Source organism: Pseudorca crassidens, chromosome 7 (genome assembly GCF_039906515.1).
Source record: "Pseudorca crassidens isolate mPseCra1 chromosome 7, mPseCra1.hap1, whole genome shotgun sequence".
Classification (NCBI taxonomy): Eukaryota; Metazoa; Chordata; class Mammalia; order Artiodactyla; family Delphinidae; genus Pseudorca; species Pseudorca crassidens.
Window position 1 is genome coordinate 23,865,802 of NC_090302.1, and position 26,887 is coordinate 23,892,688.

General features: G+C 43.9%; 1 protein-coding gene and 1 pseudogene across 1 annotated transcript in view; one reads left to right on the plus strand and one right to left on the minus strand.

The window, feature by feature from the left end:
• Positions 1-26,887, minus strand: part of PALM2AKAP2 (PALM2 and AKAP2 fusion) — a 646,508-nt gene that overhangs the window by 577,808 nt on the left and 41,813 nt on the right. The gene's annotated exons all lie outside the window — the stretch shown is intronic.
• On the plus strand, positions 7,832-9,298 carry LOC137226990 (splicing factor 45 pseudogene; annotated as a pseudogene).

A 26,887-nucleotide genomic window follows, 5' to 3' on the forward strand; every position in this document is an offset into this window, starting at 1 on the left:
GATTTGGGGGACTATTTTTGGTTTTGATTTGTTTTTGTTGTTTGTTGGTTTCCAGAAAAAGGAAAGTTTTTTAACTCTTTTATTGTTATTGATTTCTAATTTTATTGCATTATAATTACAGAACACAGTCTGCATGATACTGAATAAAATAATCTTTGGAATAAATTGATCTTTTTCTGTGGCCTAGAACATGGCCAATATTAATAAATATACAAGGTACAATCCAAATGTACATATTCTATGGTTATTATCAAAAAGGCAAGATATAAAAAATGTTGGAGACGATGTGGAGAAAAGGGAGCCCTCACACACTGTTGGTGGGAACGTAAATTAGTGCAGCCACTACGGAGAACAGTAAAGAGGTGCCTCAAAAAATTAAGAACAGAACTACTATATCATCCAGCTATCTCACTTCTGGGTATTTATCTAAAGAATATGAAAACACTAATTGAAAAGATACTTGCACCCCTATGTTCATTGAAGCATTATTTACAATAGCCAAGGTATGAAAACAACCTAAGTGCCCATCAATGTATGAGTGAATAAAGAAGTGTGTGTATATATACATACACACACAATGGAATACTACTCAGCCATAAAAGAAAGATGAAATCTTGCCATTTGAACAAAGTGGATGGACCTTCTGGGTATTATGCTAAGTAAAATAAGTCAGACGGAGAAAGACAAATACCATATGATTTCACACATATGTAGAATATAAAACATGGTTTTAAATAAATGAATGGACCAAACCAGATAAAAACAAACAAATAAATACAGAGAAAAGAGTAGTGGTTAGCAGAGGGGAAGGGGAGTGGGGGGAGGGTGAAACAGGTAAAGGGGATCAACTGAATGGTGACAGATGGAAACTATACTTTTGGTGGTGAGCACAGTGCAGCGTATACAGAGGCAGAAACATAATGTTGCACGTATAAAAAAAGTACATATTCCATTTGTTGGATATATGTGATATGTATCTATTTTTTCAGGCTTATTATTCATGTTATGTAATTCTTCTATATTTGCTTATTTTATCAATAAGTGTGCTCTGTCAATTGGTGTCCCAGAAGGCTATATTAAATTCCAACTACCCTTTTTAAAAATTGTATTCCCTTGGACTTCCCTGGCGGCGCAGTGGTTGAGAGTCCGCCTGCCGATGCAGGGGACACGGGTTCGTGTCCTGGTCCGGGAAGATCCAACATGCCGCGGAGTGGTTAGGCCCGTGAGCCATGGCCACTGAGCTTGTGCGTCCGAAGCCTGTGCTCCGCAACGGAAGAGGCCACAACAGTGAGAGGTCCGCGAACCCAAAAAAAAAAAAAAAAAAATTGTATTCCCAGCACTTAGTACAGGTACTAGATGCAATACAGTTGGTTGTTGAATAAACGAAGATACTGCCATGACTTTCTTGATACCTAGGATTCGCCTTATTAGAAACAAGTCCCATAGAGCCCAGCTGAACTTACCTTTAGCTGTGACTCAGCATGTCCTTGTCCACTCCAGTGCCACCCCAGTGCCACTAGAGGAGAAGGGTTACAGAGTGGCCAGAGACCGGGGCCTTGAAAGGGCCAAGGCAAAAGAGGGGCACTGGTGCTTAAACTTCATTAATTTTGGCAACTCTTTCATTTGTGAAAGTGCTTTCTTCTGCCTTAGCTATTTGGTTTTAACTTCATGCCAGTACCACCAGGGAAGCAAGGCAGGTTTTATTATCCCAGATCTACAGCTGAGAGTCTGAAGGACTAGATCATAATATGGGTCACACAGTTAATCATAGAGAACGATAGTTAATGAAGAAGCCCAGTTCAGTGTTCTTTCCACAGCAGTAGGCAGGAGCCCACTCATCACTTTAAAAAATTAAAAGGCATCTCATTTTGAAACATGTTTGAGAATTTGATTATCTCCCCTTCAATTAATTCATGATCACCAAATCATGGTAAATCAACAACGACAATTATATGGAGGAAACTGCTGGTGGGAATATAAAATGGTGCAGCTACTGAGGAAAACCATCTAGAAGTCCCTCAAGAAGCTGAACATAGAGTTAACATATAATCCAGCAATTCCACTCTCTGGTATTTACCCAAGAGAATTGAAAATTTATGTTTGTCCAAAAATGTATATCTAAATGTTCATAGCAGCATTATTCATAATTGCTATAAAATGGAAACAACCCAAATGTCTATCCATTGATAAATGAATAAACAAAATGTGGTATGTCTATACTTTGGAATATTGTTCAGACAATAAAAAGGAAGGACTGATATATGCTACAATATGGATGAACTCCGAAAACATTATGCTCTGTGAAAAAAGCCAGACACAAAAGGCCACGAGTTGCATGATTACACTTATGTGAAATGCCTGGAATAGACAAATTCATAGGGATAGAAGGTAAATTAGTGGTTTTCAGGGGCTGTGGAAGGGGAAAATGAGGAGAGACTGCTAATGAGTATGGATTTCTCTTAGGGGGTGACAAAAATATTCCGGAATTAGATATGACAATAGTTGCACAACCTTGTATTTATGATACTAAAAACCAATGAAGGGTGAACTTTATACCATAGGAATCATATCTCAAATTTTTAAAAGCATATGGCAAATCAAGAATCGTAGATCACTGCTCTAAACACCAAAAGAAAATCCTCCCCCCACAAAAAAAGAAAAGAAAATTCTGAGGAAGCAGCACAGCACACAGGAGTGTGAACTTTGGAAAAAGATGGAGCATGTTCAGGGCAGAAAGAGAGACACAGACGTAGAGAACAAACGTATGGACATCAAGTGGGGAAAGTGGCTGGGAGGTGGGGTGGTGGTGACGGTGTGATGAATTGGGAGATTGGGATTGACAGGTATACAGTGATGTGTATAAAATAGATAACTAATAAGAACCTGCTGTATAAAAAAAAAATAAAATTCAAAAAATAAATTAATTAATTAAAAAAGAAAAAGATGGAGCATGTTCAAATTCTACCCTTCCAATTATGACTTCCAGAGCTTGGGCATTTTATTTAATTTCTCTAAGCATCGATTTTCTTACCTGTAAAATGAGGGCAATATTACCTTATTTCATGGGGTGGTTGTGAGGATTAAATGAAACCATTCATGTGAGACAACTAGTACAATACTACACACTTAATAGGTATCGATAAATGACTGATATTATCATTATTACTTTTATTATCACTATTATTATCATTTTCACATCTTTCAGATCTCTCATATCTAATAATTTTTTAGTGCTATTCTTATTTGACACTTCTAATAACAGATTGTGAGGGTTTCCAGTTTCTATGCGCATAATCGTGGCAAATTCTTCAAAACACATGGCTTAAAGGAAAGTCTATTTTTAGTATACTGAGCTATCTACTGTGCCTGTTCCATGAAATAAATAATAATTAGCAAAACAGCTGCCAAAAAGCATGTCACAGGAATTCATTCACTACTTTGTTATAAATAGCAGTAGAAATGTTGGCCCATTGCGCCCCCTTGCGTACGTTCAGTAGAACTACCTTTACTCTAGAGAGAAGGTACCTTAGAGCGTTGCAATTCAAAGTGTGGTCCTAACCTAGAAGGAATTGAAAAATTCTGAGAAATGCACAACCTTCCGAAACTGAAGCAGGAAGAAATAGAAAATACGAACAGACCAATCACAAGCACTGAAATTGAAACTGTGATTAAAAATCTTCCAACAAACAAAAGCCCAGGACCAGATGGCTTCACAGGCGAATTCTATCAAACATTTAGAGAAGAACTAACAGAATCCAACAACACATTAAAAGGATCATACACCACGATCAAGTGGGATTTATCCCAGGGATGCAAGGATTCTTCAATGTACACAAATCAATCAATGTGATACACCATATTATCAAATTGATGAATAAAAACCATAAAAAAAAAACTGGACAGCTACATGTAAAAGAATGAAATTAGAACACTCCCTAACACCATACACAAAAATAAACTCAAAATGGATTAAAGACCTAAATGTAAGGCCAGACACTATCAGACTCTTAGAGGAAAACATAGGCAGAACACTCTATGACATAAATCACAGCAAGATCCTTTTTGACCCACCTCCTAGAGAAATGGAAATAAAAACAAAAATAAACAAATGGGACCTAATGAAACTTAAAAGCTTTTGTACAGCAAAGGAAACCATAAACAAGACGAAAAGACAAACCTCAGAATGGGAGAAAATATTTGCAAACGAAGCAACTGACAAAGGATTAATCTCCAAAATATACAAGCAGCTCATGCAGCTCAATATCAAAAAAACAAACAACCCAATCCACAAATGGGCGGAAGACCTAAATAGACATTTCTCCAAAGAAGATATACAGATTGCCAACAAACACATGAAAGAATGCTCAACATCATTAATCATTAGAGAAATGCAAATCAAAACTACCATGGGATATCACCTCACACCAGTCAGAATGGCCATCATCACAAAATCTAGAAACAATAAATGCTGGAGAGGGTGTGGAGAAAAGGGAACCCTCTTGCACTGTTGGTGGGAATGTAAGTTGATACAGCCACTATGGAGAACAGTATGGAGGTTCCTTAAAAAACTAAAAATAGAAACTACCATATAACCCAGCAATCCCAGTACTGGGCATATACCCTGAGAAGACCATAATTCAAAAAGAGTCATGTACCAAAATGTTCATTGCAACTCTATTTATAATAGCCAGGACATGGAAGCAACCTAAATGTCCATCAACAGATGAATGGCTAAAGAAGATGTGGCACATATATACAATGGAGTATTACTCAGCCATAAAAAGAAACGAAATTGAGCTATTTGTAATGAGGTGGATAGACCTAGAGTCCATCATACAGAGTGAAGTAAGTCAGAAAGAGAAAGACAAATACCGTATGCTAACACATATATATGGAATTTAAGGGGAAAAAAATGTCATGAAGAACCTAGGGGCAAGACAGAAATAAAGACGCAGACCTACTAGAGAATGGACTTGAGGACACGGGGAGGGGGAAGCATAAGCTGTGACAAAGTGAGAGAGTGGCATGGACATATATCCACTACCAAATGTAAAACAGATAGCTAGTGGGAAGCAGCCGCATAGCACAGGGAAATCAGCTCGGTGCTTTGTGACCACCTAGAGGGGTGGGATAGGGAGGGTGGGAGGTGGGGAGGCGTAAGAGGGAAGAGATATGGAAACATATGTATATGTATAACTGATTCGCTTTGTTATAAAGCAGAAACTAACACACCATTGTAAAGCAATTACACTCCAATAAAAACATTAAAAAAATAAATAAATAAAATAAAAAACAAACAAATAGAACAAAGTGTGGTCCTCAGATCAGCAGCATAGGCATCATCTAAAAAGCTTGTTAGAAGTTTAGATCTCAGATTCCACTTCCAAATCAGAATCTGCACTTTAACAGTCTCCCTGGGTGATTGGTATACACACTGAATTTGAGAAATACCAGCAGAGAACATATGGTAAACACTTATTTTCTTAATTCAGGAAACATTTACTGAATGTCTTATATTGAGTGTTAAGTGCTGTACCAGGAACTGGAAATACTAAGATGAATATAATTCTTTCCATAAAGAAATTTGAGATTAAAATCCTGTAATAATTGTGCACCTTAAAAAGGAGAATTTTATGTAACGTGAATTATACCTCAATTAAAACAAACAAACAGAAAGAGTATAGTAAGTCAAGAATTATAGAAAACTGCTCTAAAATCCAATAGAAAAATGCCAAGGAAGCAGCATAGCACACGAAAGTGTGGACTTTGGAACAAATGGACCATATTCAAATTCTACCCTTCCAATGATCAATATAGTACAATCATGCAGAGTCCAGTGGTACACAGAGAAGAGAATGAACTCTGATTGGAAGAACTGAAGGAAATTTCAAGGAGGACGTGGTATTTGAGATGGACCTTAATAACTATGAATTCACCAGGTGGAGAATGTTGGGGAGAGTATTCCTTTCTGAAGGAATGTCAGGAGCAAAGGCACCCATGTTCAAAGGCATGTGGTGGATTAGTGGGATGTCAAGTCCTTTAGTATGTCTTTGGTGATCAGCACATTGGTAGAAAGGCAGTTACCTCCAGGGGGAATGGGTTATGGGAAATTCTCACTTCCTACGGTATACATTTCTATACATTTAAAAAGTTAACAATAAAACAAGACAAGAGCAAGAAATGTCTAAGATTAATTGTCTAAACTTTCACCAAAGTAAACAGAAATCAATGAAATAGAATATGGTCAAACAAACAAAATATCAACAAATTTGACAAACCCTTAGCCAGACTGATCAAGTTAAAAAGAAAAAAAACCACAATTACCAATAGCAGAAATGATAGCGGGAACATCACTACTAACTTTAAAGTCATTAAAGGGACAATAAGAGAAGACTGTGAAAAGATGTTTGCCAATAAACTCAGCAACTTAGATGAAATAGACAAATGTCTTGAAAGATAGAAATTAATAAAACTGACTCAAGAAGAAATAGGAAATCTGAGTATCTCAATATCTGTTAAAGAAAACTGATTTGTGGGATTCCCTGGCGGTCCAATGGTTAAGACACCTCGCTTCCACTGCAGGGGGCATGGGTTCGACCCCTGGTTGGGGAACTAAGATCCCGCATGCTGCGTGGCATGGCCAAAAAATAGAAGAAAAAAAAATCAATTTGTAACTTAAAACCTTCTAACAAAGAAACTTCCAGACACAGATATCTTTACTGATAAATTCTATCAAGCATTTAAGGAAGAAATAATACCAATTCTACCAGAGAACAGAGGAAGAGAGAACACTTCCCAAGTCATTTTATGAGACCAACATTATCTTGATACCTAAGCCAGGCAAACACATTGCAAAGAAATGAAAAACTGAGACCAACATCCTTCATAATATGATTGCAAAAATCTGTAACAAAATTTTAAGAAATCAAGTCAGGCAATGTATAGAAAAGGTTAATCAGCATGGATCAAGTGTTTGAATATTTAACGTTTGAATTTCAATTATTGTATTTCACCATATTAACACTCAAAGAGGAAAATCCACATGATTTGCTCAATAGATGCAAAAAAAAGTATCTGACAAAACCTAACACAAATTTCTTATAAAGTTAAGCACATATGTACCACAGACTCAGCAATTCCACTCCTGGCTGCTACCCAAAAGAAATTAAAACACATGTCTACACAAAGATTAGTATGTAAATGTTATAGCAATTTTATTCATAGTAGTCAAAAACTAGAAACCATCCAACTGTCCATTAACAGGGGAATGGATAAACAAATTGACGTATATCCTTACAACTGAAACTACTTGGCAATAATAAAAATGACCTTTAACAACATGGATGGACTTGGAGGAAATTATGCTAAGTGAAATATCAGACAGAGAAAGACAAATACTGTATGCTACCACTTACATGTGGAATCTAAAAAAATATAACAAACTAGTGAACATAACAAAAACAAGATTCACAGATATAGAGAACAAACTAGCGGCTACCAGTGGAGAGAGGGAAGAGGGGAGGGGCAACATATAGGTAGGGGATTAAGAGGTACCAAACTACTGCGTATAAAAGAAATAAGCTACAGGGACATATTGTACAACACAGGGAATAGAGCCAATATTTTATAATAACTGTAAGTGGCGTATAACCTTTAAAAATTATGAAACATTATGTTATACACCTGTAACTTACATAACATTGTACATCAACTCTACCTCAATTAAAAAAAAAAAAAGAAATGACGGCGCCGCCGGGGGCCCCGCGGACTCAGCGTAGGGGTTGGCGCCGGAGAGGTCCGGCTGTCTGGGGCTGACATCCAGCGCCCAGCCCGTCGAGTCCGCGGCGCCTCGGCCCCGGTGCACCGCCGCGGCCTGGGAGCGTCGGCCGGGCGGGCCGGCATTAAACTGAGATGTCCCTGTACGATGACCTGGGAGTGGAGACCAGTGACTCAAAAACAGCAGCCTGGTCCCAAAACTTCACACTTCCGTAGTCTCAGCTCCAGGTGAAGAAGGCAGCTGTCACTCAGGCGAAGAGCCGGAGGACAAAACAAAGTACAGTCCTCGACCCAGTAATCGACCCGAAGCGAGGTGCCTCTTCAGACCAGAGGCAGATTGTGGACACCGCGCCGCTCGCGGCAGCGGGCCTCACGGATCCGGTTCCCACTGCAGGAGAAGTTTTGATTCCCCTAGCTGATGAATATGATCCCATGTTTCCTAACGATTATGAGAAAGTAGTGAAGCGCCAAAGAGAGGAGCAACAGAGACAGCGGGAGCTGGAAAGACAGAAATAGAAGAGAGAGAAAAGAGGCGTAAAGACAGACATGAAGCTAGGGGGTTTTCTAGGCGACCAGATTCAGATTCTGATTTAGATGAAGATTATGAGCCAGAGAGGAAGAAGAGAAGTAGGGGCGGAGCTGCCATTCCACCACCCACTTCTCTTGTAGAGAAACACAAAGAGTTACCCGGAGACTTTCCTTATGCAGAGGATTCAAGACCTCGCTCACCGTCTTCCAAAGCTGCTATCCCTCCCCCAGTGTACGAGGAAGAAGACAGACCCAGATCCCCGACCGGCCCCGGCAACTCCTTCCTCCCCAACATGGGTGGCACAGTAGCACATAAAATCATGCAGAAGTACGGCTTCCGGGAAGGCCAGGGTCTTGGGAAGCACGAGCAGGGCTTGAGCACAGCGCTGTCAGTGGAGAAGACCAGCAAGCGGGGAGGCAAGATCATCGTGGGCAACGCCACTGAGAAAGATGCAACCAGGAAGTGGGATTCAAATCCATTAACTGAAATACATAAGTGTCCTACTAAAGTGGTCCTACTAAGGAACATGGTAGGTGCAGGAGAGGTAGATGAAGACTTGGAAGTTGAAACCAAGGAAGAGTGTGAAAAATATGGCAAAGATGGAAAATGTGTGATATTTGAAATTCCTGGTGCCCCTAATGATGAAGCAGTATGAATATTTTTAGAATTTGAGAGGGTTGAATCAGCAATTAAAGCTCTTTTTGATCTGAATGGGAGGTATTTTGGTGGACGGGTGGTCAAAGCATGTTTCTACAATTTGGATAAATTCAGGGTCTTGGATTTGGCAGAACAAGTGTGACTGCAAGAACTAGAGCCTGAGTCATCTCCAGCGATCCTTCAATAAGCCGCAGACTGAGCAGCGGAGAGCAAGGCGACAGGCAGCCTGCATGGCTGTGGGTACAGAGACTCTGGAAGGACTTCTAAGATATATGTCGACTGATCCCTTTTTTATTTTGTGGTTCTTTAATATAGTATAAAAATCCTTTAAAAAAAACCAAAATAGATAACTAATAAGAACCTGCTGTATAAAAAAATAAAATAAAATTCAAAAACATAAATAAATAAATAACAATGTGTGCTTCTCTGGTTGTTTCTCTTTTTTATTACCACTTCTGAGGTGATTACATTTTTTGCTAGGATTTCATGATAATCCTCAAGTTCTTCAGTGATATGGCATTTCTTGCACTAAAATATCTAGAAAGTTTTGGGATATGGGGTTGTGTTACCCTTTGCTTTTCTTTCTTTCTTTTTTTTTTTTAAATTCATTTTGATAAAACCTGCAAGTTACTAAAAAAAAAAAAGAAAGAAAAAGAAATGACCTATGATACATGCGTTCGCATGGATGAATCTCAACATTTTTGTGCTGAGTGAAAGAAGCCAGACATAGAAGACTATATACTGGAAGATTTCATTTATATGAAACTATAAAAAAGATAAATCTATCAAGACGGAAAGCAGGTCAGTGGATGTCTAGGACCAGGGATGGAAAAATGAGAAAGGGAACAGGGAACATTTTAGGATGATGTAAATGTTCTCTATATTGATCATGATGCTGATTATACAGGTGTATAAATACGTCAAAAGTCACCAAATGCACAGGTAAAATAGATGCATTTTAATCTGTAAATTATACATTAATAAAATTGATTCATGAGTGCACATCCATGGGGGGTTTTACTGCAAAAAAGAAACTGTCTTGGAGGGTCTTACAGTTGCTGGATATGAGTCTGAGCTGGACCATGGAATGTTCTGGCATCATGGGTGAGGTCAGAGAATCCTGTCTGCTGGAGCTCTGGTGACAGTTTGAATCCTAACAGTCATCCTGGTGCAGTGGGTGCAGACAGAGCTGCTGATGTTGCCAGTTCAGAGAAAGTGTGAAGCTCTCAAAGCATCAGGAGGCTTTGAGTTACACTTTTGTACTTGGGTCATTCACAATAGTTCCCAGAGAAGCAAGAGTTGCCTGGTGACACAGACAAGGGGATGAAATCTCCAGCCACTCTTCCAGGAACCCCCCAGTGCTGATGCTGGGCCTGTGGTGAAGAGGCATAAAAGGAGAAGCAACCAGTGGTAAGGAAAACATAGTTTTGAGAGCTGAGAGTCCAGTCTGGTGGCCCAAAGCTAGGTAGACAGGCCCACCTGTTTCCTAGGGAGGAAGAAAGAGCGAGAGCCCAGGGTTCATGGCTAGGAGAAAGGGCAGAGTGGCACAAGAAAGGACAGCGTCTTTAATGTCCTTCCCAGGGGACCCAAATGGCCTGAGGAAGACAGACTCTATGTGTCTCACTCCCTACCTTCTCAGAACGCTCCTCCCAAAGTTGCCTGCGCCCCCTGCCAGCCCCTGGGACACACCGCTTGCCTGGACCACTCTACTCAGACAGAACTGCTGTTTCACCAAACCGGATTCTTTCCTATACTTTCCCTTTTTCAATTATTGATGGCCACCTGTGGTCACTGGCGTTAGAAGGATGGCCTTAGAACCAGTTTCACGCCCCCATTTTACTGAGAAGGAAAATGGAGCCCTGGGAAGCAACATCCAAGTTATGAATTGGAAAACTTTAGATCTAGTCAGAGCCAAGTTCAAATTTCACTCTCCCATTTGCTAGCTCTATCAAAGCGGACAAATCTCTTAAGGTCTTTGAGGCTCCTTTGCCTTAACTGTAAAAGAGGTACAATGACCCCTTCATCGTGGGTTTGTCCCAAGGATTACACAGGACAATGTGCAGACCGCACCTGCAGGATCTCTACCACGTAGTCAGCCACCAAAAATGGCCTTAGGGGTCAGGGGAAGGGTTGTATCTTGCCAGGAAGATGGCAGCCCTGGACATCTCACTGCCTTCTCTGGCCTTTGTTTCTGACAAAATGCACTTCAGTGTTCATTCTGGTCTCTTAGGGCCCATTAGTGTCTTTTTTCTTTTCTCTTTCCTTCTCTGATCTAAGTAGAGGAATCTGAGTACTCGATGACAGTTTTCTGACCCAACCAATACCCTTTTCCACCTGTGTAACTGGTGGTGGTGGCAGCAATAACCACAACAGCCCCAGTAATAATACCTTTCCCACCCACACAGGCAGGCTTTGCCCTCTTTAGAAGCAGCAAAGGGCAGGGCGTGCAACAGGGTAGCAGACAGCCACGCTCACCGGCGACCTAAGCCCCCTCACAGAAGCCCCCGGAGCGACGACTACCACTATCCCCCAATCCAGAGCGTTCTTCCCGCCCTGGCACGGCAAGCAGGACAGACTAGGGGCTGGGGTTTATTTTCACAAGTCTCACCACGCCTGGAAGAGAGATTACAGGCAGGTACATGCGCAAGAGGCTTTCAAACTCCAGATCCAAGATGTCCCTGATCCAGAGCTCACACTCGGCCCATGTGGTATCAGCAAGTGGCCCCTGGCAACCCCTTCCAGCACCACCCCACTCCTTCCTCTAGGGGGAGCTGATGAGCCACAGGTGCTCAACCCCAATTACTATTTACTTCATCGGTGTACGCTTAGCTCATCACAATGCCATTAGCATCAAGAGGCAACTCAAAACTTGGGCAACCAGAAGTGATGCTCAGGTCATCTGTCCTAAAGCAAGACCCCCGGGTCACATTCCACCAGTGTCCTTGGCTCACTTCACTTCTGCGGTAGCAAGAAAGCCAAAACTTCACAGACTTCTACCCAGGTACCCTTCATGTACTTACTACTAAAACCTAAAAAATGTCTGTCTTCTGTTACTACAGATTTATCTTATGACAGGACTCTTCACATAATATCAATCATGGCTAACACTTATTGAACACTTACATTGTCCCAGGAACTGCGCTAAGTGTTTGAAATGCATGATTTCACTTAATCCCCACAACATTCTATAAGGTAGTTACCATTATTATCCCCGTTTCACAGATAAGGAAACTGAGGCTTTTAGACTTTGAGTCTAATAGCAGAAAGATTTGAACCCAAGTCTGTTGTTCTAATTATTATTCCCACCACTACCTTGAGACATTAATTATAAATCAGAGGGGAACCTTTCCTTGTAGCCCTTATGCTGTGGGTACAACATTTTGACAACTGAGACACATACTCTGCTATTAATACACAGACAGTCAAGTATCCTCTGAGTTGACAATGTGGTCCTAACCTTCAGGTCCAAGAGCGTCTCAAGAAACAGCTTAACCTGGTAGTAAGTTACTACCAGAGAACAGAGGAAACTAGTCATTCAGTTGAAGCACATTGCCATTTTTTTTAAGTATTTTATTTATTTTTTTAAAAGAAGATGTTGGGGGTAGGAGTTTATTAATTAATTAATTTATTTTTGCTGTGTTGGGTCTTCGCCTCTGTGCGAGGGCTTTCTCTAGTTGTGGCAAGCGGGGGCCACTCCTCATCGCGGTGCGGGGGCCTCTCACCATCACGGCCTCTCTTGTTGTGGAGCACAGGCTCCAGACGCGCAGGCTCAGCAGCTGTGGCTCACGGGCCTAGCCACTCCGCGGAATGTGGGATCCTCCCAGACCAGGGCTCGAACCCGTGTCCCCTGCATTAGCAGGCAGATTCTCAACCACTGCGCCACCAGGGAAGCCCCACATTGCCATTTCTGATCCATCTTTGGCATCCTGATGCATGACGGTAATGACCCTGTTTGCCAGGTACTGCAACTGGGCTTTGATCCTGATGGCATCACCTGGGCTTAATGCCCTGTAGAGTCCTGCTGAGGATCTAGCGAGGCAGACGGGGGCTTTCGGAGCCTCCTGCCTCAACTCTGACTGTGCTCCGATTCCCCGTCCCCCCGCATAAATCTTGGGGGCTTCTCTGGGGTGTTTGTATGAGCATGTGGGAGAAAAGTCTTAAGCTCTTTCCTGAGAAGAGGCTGCACCCATTCCACAGGGTCCCAGAGCCCTTCCGGGAGGCTAGAGTTGGTGGGAGCGTGGAGTGGGTAGTGGAGAAGCAGGATTTTGTTTTGTTTTGTTTTGTTTTTTGCGGTACGTGGGCCTCTCGCTGTTGTGGCCTCTCCCGTTGCGGAGCCCAGGCTCCGGACGCGCAGGCTCAGCGGCCATGGCTCACGGGCGCAGCCGCTCCGCGGCATGCGGGATCTTCCCGGCCCGGGGCACGAACCCGCGTCCCCTGCATCGGCAGGCGGACTCTCAACCACTGCGCCACCAGGGAAGCCCGGAGGAGCAGGATTTTATGACCGCGAGACAAATGAGGTACTCCCTTATTCAGAACCAAATGCCCTACTGATCGGTGTAGGGTCAAAATGCAAGCGCTGAGAAAGTCCACGTAAGGAGAGGGGGTGGGAGCGAGGGCAGCAGAAGAGATTTCAGGAGCAGAGAGCCTTAAGCCAATGGGCAGGATTTGGATAAGAAGGACATTCCTGGCAGAGAACAGATGGGCGATTATACTGAATGAGGACCAAAGGCGAGAGGCGAGAGGCATGAGATGTAGCTGAGGACCCTGTGGGAACTGAGCAGGAGAGCAGAGTGGGCCTAGAGTGGGAGTGAGAGGAGGTAGTAAGGAACAGGGCTGCACCGTGAGGGAAATGGGCTGCCGGGAAGACCAAACTCACAAGGTGTGCTGGACAGAGAGGCGATGGAGGGGCTTGGAAGCAGGAGTCCAGTTAGGAGGTCCAACTCCGTCACCCAGTTCCAACATGTGGGTTTTTTCCCTACACCAGGCAACTGTCTGGCACCAGCTAAGTGTTCTACAATTCAACTCAACGCTGACACTATCGACCCGGAGATGGCATCGGATCCCACAGGTTAAGGGCTCAGTCCTACAAGACTAACCCCCCACTTCCCCACCTGAGACACCAATCACAAGTCCAGGTTGTCACCTGTGCTTCTGACTGACCAGCTATAGATGGGAGCTTCCCACAACCCCTCCTTGGGTTTGATTAATTTGCTAGAGTAGCTCACATAACTCAGAGGAACATTTTACTTACTAGACAACTGGTTTATTATAAAAGGATATAACTCAGGAACAGCCAGATGGAAGAGACGCATAGTACAAGGTGGGGGGAAAGGGCTCGGAGCTTCCTGCTCTCCCCAAGTGCACCACTCTCCCCAAATCACCAACCCAGAAGCTTTCTGAACCCCATCCTTAGGGGTTTTACGGAGGCTTCATAGGCCGATGGGGGGGTGGGGGGTGGACTGAGAGTTCCAACCAGGTGGTTGGCAACCAATCCCCACCCTTAGAAGCTTTCCAAAGGTCGCCTCATTAACATAACAAAAGACATCTTCATTGCTCTCACCAATTAGGAAATTCCAAGGGTATGGGGAGCTCTGTGCCAGAGACAGCTTTGAGGAAGAAGACCAAGTATATATTTCTTATTATAAATCACAACATTACAGAAGGCAAGTGACATCATTGTGTCACCCAGTCACCAAGGCCTAACACAGCTCCCAGCCCTTAGGAACACACTAAAGGTCACCTGCAGGCAAAGGGGTGGAGTTGACTTGTGGAATTTAAGAAAACACTTAGCTGTGAAATCCTGTCCTCACCCTGAAACTTTCCTTGATAAGCCAGGCTGGAAGTTTGCTTCTAGGTTCCCTGCAAAGGATTTCGCTGGTGGCGCAGTGGTTAAGAACCTGCCTGCCAGTGCAGGGAACACAGGTTCGAGCCCTGGTCCGGGAAGATTCCCACATGCCGCGGAGCAACTAAGCCCGTGCGCCACAACTACTGAGCCTGCACTCTAGAGCCCACGTGCCACAACTACTGAAGCCCGCGCACCTGGAGCCCGTGTTCCGCAACAAGAGAAGCCACTGCAAAGAGTAGCCCCCGCTCTCTGCATCTAGAGAAAGCCTGTGCACAGCAACAAAGACACAAAGCAGCCAAAAGTAAGTAAATTAATTAATTAATTAAAAACAAAATTTTTTTTAACTAATAAAAAAGTTCCCAGCAAAAGACAGGAAAATGGGACTTGACCTTGCCATCTTCCCAGGCTTTTGGCTCCTCTGTACCTACCCGCTTCCTAGACTAGTACCGTCACCGATGCCTTAGGGTAGCTTTAGACCAAAGGCAAGTTGTCTGGATTGACTTCTCCTTCCGGTCCTGAGGACAACACTACAATCTTGGGAAAAAGTTTCCCCAGCCTCTGGTATCACCTCTCCTTTCTCTCAAGCAAGACTCTCTGGACATGGATTCCAACACCACTCCACTCCTGCTGCCCCCTGGGGTCTCATTAGAATGTGTCAAAGTCTTGAGCAGCTCAGGACTTGGCCCTGGAGACAACTCTCAGACACAAAGCCCACCCAGAGGGGAGCGTCCTAAGTTTGTCACCTCCCAGGAAAGCCTCTTGAAACACTCTTCACCAGCCAGGAACCCTGAAGCACCAGAGATAGAAGTTCATTAACTGAACTCTCTCCAAGCCCATTTCTCAGAAAGCATCCCTTCCCTTTCTGCCTCCTACGTCTCCTGAAAATTCCTGGCAGCTCCACCTCGACTGACAGGTGTGGATTCTCAGGACTGTGACAATTATTTGAACGTGTTTGTTTAGTGTTTCCGTATTTGAATAGTCAACACCCCCATTAAGGCTGAGAGGTTGGTACCGCCAACCTCAGCTTAGATAAAAGGAGAGGGAAGCACCAAGAGGTTAAGTTGCTTCTCCAAGTTCACAGGGCTAGGAAGTGAGGGAAAAGATTCTCTGTCTCATTCTAGAGCCCAGACTCCTGACCCCCATGCTCTAGTGCTGAGCCGTCCGATAGCATAGCCACTAGCCACTACGCTAGCTACTTATGTTCAAGTTTTAATTAGAATCAAGTAAACTTAAAAATCCACTTTCTCAGTTCTAATAGTCACACTCCAGGTGCCCACTAGCCACGTGTGCCTATCTGAGAGTGCAGATATGGACTGTTTCCACCCTCATGGCAAGTTCTGCTGGACAGCCTGTAGTCTGATGCTTCCCATTTATACATCTGGGCAAGAGGCAAAGTTACTGCCTGGCCCACCACCCTCACGGCTACCCCATCCCTTCATGAAAATAACCCCAAATGCCTCTTTAGAGCAGCATGACCCTGACTTGTCTTTCTTTTCTTGCTGCCAGCTCTGTCCAGTCTCCAGGAGGGTGGCAGGAAACCTCGCCAACAAGACACATGGAAAGAATGAGATTTCGGAGACCGTGCAGCCAGGCCTCCCCACACGTGTACTGGCGGTCCAACAGGAAAATGGCAGTGGGCGAGTCCCCAGCCAGAGCCCAGGCGAGGGGCAGATTCCCTCAGCCTCACCGTGGATGTTGCCGACATTTCTCGGGAGTCGGCGTGCCCTCCTGGCCCCCAAGCTGCGTCCCGGCCAACTGTCCCTAGAAACTGGGTCTTTACTAGCTTCTGGAAGTTTTAATAAGGGCGAGGAATATCCATTTTTCATAAAGCCCTGGGTTCCTCTTGACTTCTGTACACTCAGAGCTTACATCTGGAAGAGAAACCTCATCAGCTACCATGTGGTTTCTTTTTAGAAACAAACTTTACTGAAGGAATGTGCCTGGCAGGCTGCCTGTTGGCCCCGAGTGGCGTTTCGGCTGTGCCTCCTCTACCTTTCGAACCACACTCCCCAAGGATACCCAGGGCCTCGTCGTCATCCATCTCCCGCTCTCAGCATCCAGCATGGCGACTGGGCCCCGCTCCCCCGGTCTCTGCCTCAGCGGTTTCAGCCCCATTTCGCATCCTGTTCATTTCTGGTCCAAACGCAGCCTGCTGGCACCACTGGCTGTGGGTCCTGCTCAGCTTGCTCTTCTGGGCACCTACCCCCTGACTCCAGGGGAGTGAGGAGAGGGGACAGGCTCTGCTTTCTGACTGCCTGCCCGGTGACCCATGATAAAGTAGGAGTCAGGATGCCGAAGTGCTTCCTAACCCAGGGTGGAGTGTGCATCCCAAGCCCCAAGCTGCAGGGACCAGCTGTTGGGACATCCCCACCATGATCTCCCTTTTCGGGAGTAGCGTCTCTAGCAGAGAAACTGTGTCTTTTTCTCCAGGTTTCCTCCTCCATAGCAGACTCAGGGTCAGACAGGAGGTTTTCAATGGACACATCCTCCCTACAGTAAGCCCCTCAGGAAGGACCCTCTCTCCATGTGACTCTAGCCCCTTTCTCACCAACTAAGAGGTTGGCACTCGCTTTAGCATTTGGACCTGCAAGTAGTAGGCATTAAGGACCCTCTTCCTGTTAGACAGCACACAGAAAGCAGACGAAGCATGCAGGAAGAATTGCAGGATGAGGACAAATATCGTGCTGAAAGGTTGACTGAAAGAAAAAGTATTTGCAAAACATTTGCTGGAGAGCCACTGTCAGCCTATATTCAGAGCTATTCTATTACCATAAAAACAGCCCATACAAACTGATAAGAAAGATTTCAAGGAAAACTTTGGGAAAGGGCAGAATTTATGAAAAGGCAATTCTCACACAGATGCACACGCGAGGTAACGGAAATGTCTAAAATGGAATATGTTCAATTTCACCGATAGAAGGGAAAATAGAAGACTGTGAGAAGACAGTTTTCACCCATTAGATTGGCAAAGGTGAAAAAGAATGAACATTCCCAGTGCTGGCAGGATGCTGTGTCAAAACTGTGAAGGGTCTGGAATGTTTTCCCACTTGCACAGTTTTTGTTTTATATATATATATATACACATACATACATATATATGTGTGTGTGTGTATGTATATATATGTATATATATGTATATATATATATATGCTGCAGAAGCATGAGCACTTGGGTCAGAGAAAAGAGTTCTTTATTGATGTAACCAGATCAACAGTCAGAGTAAAGTGCAGTGTCAGTCCCTGACTCCTAGACCCACAGGTAATGCTGTGAGGGCTGATAAAAATTCTCTTGTGAGTGGCAGGTTTCATTCCATAGACAAGGGATGGAAAAAAGTATTGCCTCCATTTGTATACAGGAGAGAGGCAGCCACCTCCCTCCTCTCTGGGAAGGAGAGAGAAAAACCTTTGCCCTTTGGAGAAGAGATAGGAAGGATCCTGGATGCTCACTCTGACCTTTTGGAATGTAAAAATCTCTCTCCAGGGGCCAGCTAAGCCCGGTACGTGTCTCAGGCTTTTACCAAGAGATGGCTCCAAGGTTCGGGCTTCATCCCTTTTGAAACGTAAACACTAGGGAAATAGTGATCCAGTATTCCTGACACTTTGGAAGCTTAACCTAGGGATCTAGTCCAGATTATAGTCATTTGTCCCATTTGGGGAGATAAGAGAAATTTTGTTATCCTTTTGGATTAGAGGAATTAGCAAATGGCTATAGATCTAATTCTCACAGTGTACGAAAAGCAAAACGTGCCTAGGAGAAGCGAAGGCAAACATTCTGTCTTTATACCAAATACATTTCTCTGTCTCAGGAGGCTAGAGCATTTTACAGGAGCACTGAGAAATCCAGAGAAGGTTTATTTCCCCACACAAGGTTGCAGAGAGAAAAGGGCATTCTTGGCCTTTGCTGACAGAAATGTGTATTGCTATAGCTCTTTGGGGAAGTAATCTAGCAAATCCATTCTGACTGCACACCTTAATACTCCAGAAATCCCACTTTATAAAATATAACAAATAGAAATAAAACACAGAGTCAAAAGAATATACATATAAGAATGCAAATTGCAGGACTGATAGAAATGGCAACAAACGGAAAACAATTGAAATACCTGTCCATAAGAAATGTATACATTGCTGAAACAGTTATACCATGAAGTATGTTGTGGGCTTTTTAAATGTTTATTCTATATCTTCATAGATATAGAAGTATATCTATGTATGTAAGTATATCTTTAAGTATATACTTGCATACATAGGTGAGAAAGGCAGAATGGAAGAGATATATAATATATCCATTTGTAAAACGATGAAAAAACTTACATGTGCATGTCATACAGGTACATGATTATATGGGAGAAAGATGTGGGAGGATAGACTTTTAATATTAATTGCCTTTGGGAGAGTGGAGATAGGAGAAGAAGGAGGAGGGTAAAGTTTAAATTCAGCAAAAAGAAAAATATGCCTAGCTCAATATCAGTGGAAATTTTAGGATATAAAATTCTCACTGTGATATTACTCTAGGTATATACTAATTGAATCTACTCCTGGACAAGGAAGAGAATAGTATGTCAACAAATGAAAATATTTGGGGACTCATATTTTATTTATTCACTCAACAAATACATTGAATGTCTACTTTGTACCAGGCTCGGTTCTCATCCCTGGCAAGATGGTACTAGACAGAATCCTTGGACTCATGGAGTTTACTCTCTAGTGGGGGAGATAGACAATGACTTTGGTCAATAATAAATGTGTCAGAAAATGTCAGGTGGTAATAAGGGCTATGATGAAAAATTAAACAGGAGAAGGACCAGGGTGATGGGGTTGCCATTTTATTTATTTATTTTGTTTGTTTTCTTGCGGTACGGGCCTCTCACTGTTGTGGCCTCTCCCGTTGCGGAGCACAGGCTCTGGACGCGCAGGCTCAGCGGCCATGGCTCACGGGCCCAGCCGCTCCACGGCATGTGGGATCTTCCCGGACCGGGGCACGAACCCACGTCCCCTGCATCGGCAGGCGGACTCTCAACCACTGCGCCACCAGGGAAGCCCTAGGGGTTGCCATTTTAAATGGTGATCAGAAACAGCATCTCTCTGACCTGAGCAAGGACCTAAAGAAAGTAGGGAAGCAATCACACGCTTTCTCCATCCCAGGTCAAGCATCATCAGGCTCTCAGCCCCACCTTTCATGGTTTATTTCTGGACCCTCTCTCCAAGGGCTCCAGTTAGTGGATCCCAAAACCAAACACACCCCTCTTCTGTGTGGTTTAACTAACACAGAGAAGAGGCAGTGAGTACGTACCTAGCTTTCCCCTGGAAACATACACCATGTTGTATGTAGAATAAAATTGCTCTGGAGGCAGTAAGATGTCAGAGTGAAGAGCATGTAATTTGGAGGCACGTGCTCTCCTACTCACTAGCTGCGTGACCTTGAGCACGTCATTTATCCTCTCTGGGACCTTCTCAATAAAACGAAGGATAATAATCCTATCTACTCCCGTAGAAACCATTAATTTTAAAAACTTAAACGACGCCTGGTACAGCTAAAAAGAAATAGCTCTGTTATTACTATTGCTACTGCTAATATTTTAAGGGTTGGCCCACTTGCAGTGTGGACTCACATTGAACTTGTAGAGTTTTGAGGGCCTGGTTGCAACTTACAAATGGTCACTCCTCTTTTCTTAGAACTTACCTCCTATTGGTAAGGGAGGAATGGAGAAAGAGAAGACAGGGGTGGGGCGCTACTGCTTTGAACCATGCAGCCCAAGGAGGCCTCTCTGAGGCAATATTTGAGCTGAACAAAGTAGGCAGCTCAAATAATATTTTCATTACTAAGGAAATGAGCATGTATGAAGGAACATGTACCCAACTTAAAGATGCTTCTGGACTCTTAACCAAATCAATGCAACATGAAAAAATTTTTTATACCTGGAATATTTGTCATATAACGAATAAATAAGTATTTAATTTGTGTTAATGTTCTCTTTTAATCTTTTATCAAAAATATCAGGTAGAAATCATTTTTGTATGTTGTTGAAATATGGAGTCTCATCACAACACATTGGTTCATGGTTCACAAAACTTGTATTTGTTTAATACGTCAGGTTTTTAAACAGAACATCTCTGAAATTTTGGCATAATTGTATCACAGAAAAACTGATTCCCTGTTTATTATTATTATTATTATTATTTTTTGCGGTACGCGGGCCTCTCGCTGTTGTGGCCTCTCCCGTTGCGGAGCACAGGCTCCGGACGCGCAGGCTCAGCGGCCATGGCTCACGGGCCCAGCCGCTCCGCGGCATGTGGGATCTTCCCGGACTGGGGCACGAACCCGTGTCCCCTGCATCGGCAGGCGGACTCTCAACCACTGTGCCACCAGGGAAGCCCTGTTTATTATTTGAGTCACTCATTATCATTTTAAAACAAGTAAAGTTATGAAAAAATATTTTTTAGATCTTTTAGAGGAATAACATGATTTGGAGAATCCCAAGAAACTCCTCCTCCCCATTTTTCCATGAAATCCCTAAGCTAAATATCTTCCAGGAGTTTGGAAACATTACTTTCTAATGGGAGGAGACTGACAATAACATATGGAAAAAAATGAATACCTAAAATGTTAGGTGGTATTAATTGCTACAAAGAAAAATAAAGCAGGATAAGGGTCTAGAGGGAAATGGGGGCTGCTGTTTTAAATAGGGTGGTCGGTGATGAGGAAAACACATACAGAGAAAGCAAAGGAAATCTGAGGAAGGCTTCTAGCAATCACAAAGGAGGGAATGGTGGGACCCGTGGAGGAGGTCCTTGTGAGCTTCAACTCGAAAGCTCAGTGTTTGGGAGTTTTCATGCAAGGAGGGGAAGAAAGTGCTTTCCAGGCACCAGGAACTGCACGTGTGGAGGGAGGGGAACTAAACTGGCCTGAGCATGTTTAGAAATGACAGGGAGCTGGGTGTGGTCCTAGCGCAGGAGAGTGGCAGGTTGCTGCTACACGAAGGAGGTAGAACTGGGCAGGTGCAGAATGCCTTGCATATCACGCTTGGGAGTTTAGTTACAGGAAACCAAGATCACATCCTGAATCTGGTCTGGTTAATTTCACGGAGGATGCTCTGGCAACGTGACTGAGGGACTGAAGTCTTCCTCTCCAAAATCCCTACCAGGACTGTAGCCCAGACCACAGCAGGGCACGTTCTAATTTTCCTGCTTTTGCCTTCACACTGTAGAATCAGCTTTTCCTTCCTGGCAGCGTTGACAGAGATCCCGGCTGCCCATTCCAGCATCCATTTCCTGTCTCTTACATACTGACAGAGCCCTTGGCTTTAACAGAGTACAAAGCTGCTTGGAATAAAAACCTTACTTCCCAGCCTCGCTCATAGCTAGAGCTAAGTTCCAACCATGAGATGTAAATGGAAGTGTTAAGGGCGCTTTCTGGAAATCTTGAGACCGCTGGAGCATACCTTCACCCTCTTCCTTCCTCTATTCCCTCCTGCTTTCTGTTAGAATGGTGGCATGATGGTGGGAACTTGGAACTAACAAGATGGTGGAAAAACAAGAGCAAATCTGGGTCCCCAGGGACCGTGGAGCTGCCATTCTAGCCTTGACCTCTTACCTCTGTACTTGGTTTAAATGACAGTCTTTCACATTTAGGTCACTGCCATTTTGAATTTTCTGTCCCTTGAAGCTAAAGTCCTAAGGCAGGAAAAGGACATGCAGTTTTTAGGGTTTTGTTTTTATTCTGTAAATATCTTCATCTTCCTGTGTTGCTGCCTTTGGGGAGGAACAGCTCATTCCAGTGAACTGAAAGTTTAGAGGAGGACAGAGCCCTCCCTCCAAGCAGGGGTGCCAGGCACACCTGGTGAGGTGTCCCAGCCATAGCCTCCACACGCTCCCTTATTCTCAGAGCAACTGGTTGTGTCTCTTTTGCTATATTTTACCAATTGCAAAACAGCTGCCTTATTTGCCTTTGGGAGAAATGTTTAGGCAGGACTGGCTTGAGAATCATGGTTATCTTTTTATGCACTCATTATTTCTGGAGTACGCACTATACGCCTGGCACTGGGATGGTCATGTTCAGAACAAGGAACCCAAGGAATCTGCTGTGTCCTGTGCAGATCAGATCACTCGAGGAAGAGTGCGTTCCTCAGGATTCCACTGGGGGAAGAGGGTCACATTGTGAGTGGGATACTGACAGACTTGAGCATATCCAGGGGGGTCCTAGGATGGTCTGGGATGCACTCAAATCTCAAATTTCAAAATCTTAAGGTATAAAGGTAAGAGGAATGCAGAGTGTGGCCGATGTCCTATTTTGGTCGAACCAGAATCCTTTGCCTCCTTATTCTGGTAACTATTTCCCTTGCTTTGTAGAGGACCTGCTCCTTTCCTATTCCTTGTGATTCTGGAGGGGGGTTTTGAAACAGGAGGGAAGGAGGCAGGGCACAACCTCTGAAAGAATGACATAGTCCAAGGACATGACATAAACTTATTAGAACCAAATGGGTCCAAGATGGCAGACAAGTCAACTTCCACTAGACCTTGAGCCTCAGTATACTCTCACAACAGCAAGCTAAATGACACACCCACAGGCGCCATGACAGTTCCAAGACCTATCGTAAGGATGAAAAAGTGGGCGGTGGCCCAACTCCTGGAAATCCCCGCCCCTTCCTAAAATAACTGGAATACTCTCCCCACTCATTAGCCTATGAAATGACCCACTCCTGTAAAAACTGACAACCCCATACCCTGGTGCCTTTCTCACCTTCTGAGGTGGCCCACACTCTGTCTGTGGAGTGTGTTTCTCTCTAAATAAATCCACTTCTTACCTATCACTTTGCCCCTCAGTGAATTCTTTCTGCAATGAGACATCAAGAAGCTGAAATTCATTAAGTCCTGAAACCAGGCATGTGATCTCAGTTGGAAGACTGTGGGTTTTGGGCGGGTTCGAGTCCCAGCCGCATGGGTTCAAGTCCCGATCTGAGGTTCATGGTTTCAGTTTCAACTGCAGTACGCTGACTTCTAGCCACAGGGACAGACATGTGACCTGAACCAGACCAATCAAAGCCCTGCCCTAGGGTTTCTGCCTTTTCTCCCTTGGATTGTAAGTTAAAGGATGTGTTTGTAGAGATGGTGGTACTTGGATTCCCAGCCATCTGGAAGAAGTTGAAATAATGGAGCAAAACACAAATAGAAGACAAGCCGAGAAATGGAGAGATGGAGTGCCTGGGGCCAGTCAACTGTGGGGACAGCTCCATCCTTGCCATTCTGCAGTTGGCTCATAGGAGGCAATAACTGTTCTTTTTTATTTACCTGGTTTAAACTGAGTTTTCTGTCACTTGCAGCAGAGTCTTGAATAAGGCAGGCCATGATCTCATGTGTTGAAATCTACCCCGTGAAAGAGGGATTACTCATTTATATTGGTTCAAAAAGCCAGAACTGGACCCAAGTGCAGTAGTTTCAGGGAGGTGTACTTGTGCTCAGTATAAGGGGTTCCTTCTACCAACTGGAATGTTATTAATACAATCTAAGAGTAAAATGACTGGCCCATTGACAGGTCTGAAGGCAGGGGGCTGATAGAGGTGACCTTGTATTTCCTCTACAGCTCAATGAGTATACTATTCTAAGGGGGAAAGAAGTTAATCCTATATTCTATATTCCACTAAAAACGTTTAATTACTTTGCCACTGGAGAAAATAGAGAGGAAGAGGAAGACCTGGATTTGAAAGGGCAACCTGAAGTTCACTAGTGCATGCGTCCATCCATCCATCCACCCAACCATCCAGCTGTCCGCCCCTCCTTCTAAAAGTGAATCCATCCATCCTTCCAACTAGCCATCTGTCAATCCATTCTATAAACATCCACTGTCTTTTACTCTGTGCTGGACTTGTGCTATGTGCTGCGTCTGTAAACACAGAAGAACTTGGGCCTTGTTTGTTTTTGTTTTTAAAAAAATTTTTTTTTGATGATAAGAAACAATGCCGTATTTTATTTTATTTTATTTTATTTTGCGGTGCGGGCCTCTCACTGTTGTGGCCTCTCCCATTGCGGAGCACAGGCTCCGGACGCACAGGCTCAGTGGCCATGGCTCACGGGCCCAGCCACTCCCCGGCATGTGGGATCCCCCCGGACCGGGGCACGAACCCGCGTCCCCTGCCTCAACAGGCGGACTCCCAATCACTGCTCCACCAGGGAAGCCCTTGGGCCTTATTTGTAACCTGAAGGAATATAAAGGTCTTCAGAGGGAGGCAGACAGATAATGAAAACAACACCACAAATGGTTAGAGGTGTTGGAACAAAAGCGTGTGACTCACTCCATGACACTGTGAAGGAGGTAGCAGGGAGAGTGAGAATGGCGGGGTGGGGCTGTTGAGTCCAGAGTAGAGGTGATACCTGAGCTAGAAAGGAAGGAGGTACTGGCCAGGCAAAAGGCAGATGCACTATAGGTGGGAAATGAGGTCAAGGAATACCAAGGCATGGACCACCATTGGTCTTTAGAGCAAGGCAATTGGTAGAGATTGCTAAAACATAGGGTAAGACTGAGGTCAGGGGTTCAACAGAACCCCAGGTAACTGGATGAGGAACCAAGGTCCACTGAAGGATTGTAATAGGGAAGAAATCTGACCTGAATTTAAGGTTTTTTTAAATTATGCTAACAGTAGTATAGAAGATGGATTTGGAGAGGGCATGTTTTCAAGCTTACAATCAGATATATCTGTTTTTCATCAGCTATAGCTCATCTTTTAATGCCACAGTGAACTCCAAAGAGTTCAAAGCTCTGGAGTCAAAGGATCTCATCTAAGGTCCATGCTCTGTCATTCTCTGTCTATGAGATCTCAAGCAGTTCATTTAACTACTCTGAGCCTCAGTTTCCTCATCTGTAAAATGGGGATAATAACCCACTATACGAGGTTGTTATGAGGATTTAATGAAATAAATTGTGTGAAAGCACCTTGTAAATCTCACATAACCACACTAAATGCACAGATTTGTTGTTGTTTTGTTATGAAGGACATTTTTCTCATGGTATTATTATAAAATAAAATGTATAATAATATTTAATATCTAGGAAGTGTAACATGGAATTTGAAGATGACAGGGGTAGGGGGGTGTTTGAGGTGACAAGATGGATGAGACGGAGAAGGCTGGGTCTTGCAGTTCAAGTAGCCCCAGATGACAGGAGATCATTGGTTTACTGGAAAGGGTAAGACACAGAAGTCCAAACCAGAAGATCAGTAAAAGTGAGAATGCAGAGACAGGAAATAAGCACCACAAGCCAAAGTCCAAACTAAGTACAAGGCAGCAGTAAGAGTGATAAGCAGAGATCGAGGTGGAAACCACTTGGATTTGAGCCACTGGGGTAGGTGGTATGAGAAGAGTTTGACAGCTGGTACTAAAGAGGCCCTTCTACAAAAACTTGGTTTTGTTCATTCAACGAACTTATATTTAGTACCAGTTACATTTTAGGGTCTGGGAGTACAAAGTTAAATAAGGTAAGAAGCTTACAACCCAGTGAGGAAGACAGACACACACGAGGTAATGATAACACATCTGATAAGAGAAACAACAGGGGGAAACACGGGAACAACAGGAGGAGCAGCTAACGCAGGCTAAGTTGGGTCAGGGACTCTTCTGGAGGGGGTGGTGACTGAGTGGAGTCGTAAAGGATAAACTGGAGTTGGCAGGTAAACCGACACGTCTGGAGGGTGAGGGCATCCCAGGCAGCAGGGACAGCATGAGCAACAGCAGGGAAACATGAAGCAGGAAATATAGGCAGTTTTAAGTTGCTGCCGCAAATCAGGGCCGAGAGTCAGGGACAGCTGAGTGCAGGTGACGGGAGCGGCGGCTGGAGTGGTTGGTAAGAAAGCTCCCCGGGAGACTTCCCTGGCGGTCCAGTGGTTAAGACTTCGCCTTCCAGTGCAGGGGGTGCGGGTTCGATCCCTGGCCAGGGAGCTAAGATCCCACATGCCTCACAGCCAAAAAACCAAAACATGAAACAGAAGCAATATTGTAACAGATTCAATAAAGACTTTAAAAATGGTCCACGTCAAAAAAAAAAAAAATCTTAAAAAAAAAAAAAAAGAAACCTCCCTGGGCTGGCGTAGG